Source organism: Notolepis coatsorum, assembly GCF_963971535.1.
Source record: "Notolepis coatsorum genome assembly, chromosome: 1".
In the NCBI taxonomy this organism is placed as follows: Eukaryota; Metazoa; Chordata; class Actinopteri; order Aulopiformes; family Paralepididae; genus Notolepis; species Notolepis coatsorum.
The window spans coordinates 62,782,781-62,785,400 of record NC_140165.1 but is presented as its reverse complement, the minus strand read 5'-3'; positions in this window follow the sequence as shown (position 1 = coordinate 62,785,400).

Here is a 2,620-nt window from a genome sequence, read left to right as displayed (position 1 = left end):
AGAAGGTTCCTTATTGAGACAGTAGGAAGGCTGAGAGGGAGACAGAGTGGAGGAGACACGGGAGAGAAGGTTCTTTATTGAGACTGTAGGAAGTCTGAGAGGGAGACAGAGTAGAGGAGACACAGGAGAGAAGGTTCTTTATTGAGACAGTAGGAAGGCTGAGAGGGAGACAGAGTGGAGGAGACACAGGAGAGAAGGTTCTTTATTGAGACTGTAGGAAGGCTGAGAGGGAGACAGAGTAGAGGAGACACAGGAGAGAAGGTTCTTTATTGAGACAGTAGGGAAGCTGAGAGGGAGACAGAGTGGAAAAGACACAGGAGAGAAGGTTCCTTATTGAGACAGTAGGAAGGTTGAGAGGGAGACAGAGTAGAGGAGACACAGGAGAGAAGGTTCTTTATTGAGACAGTAGGAAGGCTGAGAGGGAGACAGAGTGGAGGAGACACAGGAGAGAAGGTTCTTTATTGAGACTGTAGGAAGGCTGAGAGGGAGACAGAGTAGAGGAGACACAGGAGAGAAGGTTCTTTATTGAGACAGTAGGGAAGCTGAGAGGGAGACCGAGTGGAAAAGACACAGGAGAGAAGGTTCCTTATTGAGACAGTAGGAAGGTTGAGAGGGAGACAGAGTAGAGGAGACACAGGAGAGAAGGCTCTGATGGGATCTGATCCCAGGCCAGCAGGGAGACAGAGTGGAGGAGACACAGGGGAGCAGGCTCTGATGGGATCTGATCCCAGGCCAGCAGGGGTACATACAACATCTCTGGGCAGTGAAAGGTCATATCGAATACTGATTATGCCACAGAAGCGAATTAGCATTTGGACGTGTTTGCACATTAATATTCTCAATACTATCTATTAATATCCCGTTAAGGTCAACCTCCTGTACAATGTGTAAGTCGCTTTGAATAAAAGCGTTCAGCTGAGTGACTAAATGTAAAATAAAGTTTGTATGCATTGTAAATATCCTACATATTATTTGGACATTGGCTCAGGGGGGCGAGCGCTCACCTGGTGTTCTGAAGGTTGCTGGTTCCGTCCTGGCAGCAGGTCTATGTGTCCTTGAGCAACTATAACTACTGCCTACGAGCAGGTTGGCACCTTGCATGGCTGTCGGGTGGTGTGTGTGTGTGTGCGAGTGACTGGGTGACCGAGTGGGTGAATGGAAAGGGTTTAGGGGAATAGTCTATAGCTCAGAGAGGGTTGGATACGTACCAGTACTATATACCTGTATGTCATGTATGTCATAAATATCATGATATATATCTGTATATCTGTATGTTGTGTATGTCATAACCGTCATTATGAATTGAAAATGGGGGGACCCTGATGTAAACGAGACGAAAGTCTTTCTCTGGTCTGCATCCCCTTAACAATTGTGTGTATTGAGCCGTACTGTATTGTACCCATTCTGCAATCTGTTAATAAAGTTTTCAATCATTCAATCAATCAATCAATCAATCAATCAATACACAGTCTGCAGAGGAGGATGAATGGACGTCACATTACAGTTACAGTAAGCACACTCTGGCTTTTTGCACAGCAGTTCCTTTTGATGTAGTGATGCGGTGGACCTCGTGGGTCAGAGGGGTCTGGGTTTGTTACGGTGGGGGGGGGGGGGGGGGTGGGCGCGCGGGATGGAATTTAATGTCTCTTTAGACTAATTGATTGGTCTGGGAGTTTGGCTGTCGGTCCTAATTGAATGGATGAGTTGCAGTTTGCAGAATTGAATGTAGAGAATAGAGTACAAATAGTACAGAACAGAACAGAGCAGAGCAGAACAGAGCAGAACAGAACAGAACAGAACAGAACAGAACAGAACAGAGCAGAACAGAGCAGAACATAGCAGAGCAGGACAGAACAGAACAGAACAGAACAGAACAGAACAGAACAGAACAGAACAGAACAGAACAGAGCAGAACAGAACTGAACAGAACAGAACAGAACAGAGCAGAGCAGAGCAGAACAGAACAGAACAGAACAGAACAGAACAGAACAGAACAGAACAGAACAGAACAGAACAGAACAGAGCAGAGCAGAACAGAGCAGAGCAGAACAGAACAGAACAGAACAGAACAGAGCAGAAGAGAACAGAACAGAGCAGAGCAGAACAGAACAGAACAGAACAGAACAGAACAGAACAGAACAGAACAGAACAGAACAGAACAAAACAGAACAGAACAGAGCAGAGCAGAGCAGAGCAGAACAGAACAGAGCAGAACAGAACAGAACAGAACAGAACAGAGCAGAACAGAACAGAACAGAACAGAACAGAGCAGGACACGCAGAGAAGAGGAGAGCAGAGGGGAGGAGAGGAGAGAAGAAGAGAATAGAAGAGATGAGAGAAGAGGAGAGAAGAGAAGAAGGGAAGAGAAGAGAAGAGGAGAGAAGAGAATAGAAGAGGAGAGAAGAGAAGAGGAGAGAAGAGACGAGAAGAAGAGAGCAGAGAAGAGAAGAGGAGAGAAGAGAAGAGAAGGGAAGAGGAGAGAAGAGAAGAAGAGAGCAGAGAAGAGAAGAGGAGAGAAGAGAAGAGAAGAGGAGCGCAGAGAAGAGAAGAGAAGAGAAGAGAAGAGAAGAGAAGAGAAGAGGAGAGCAGAGCAGAACAAAACAGAACAGATGTTGACCAG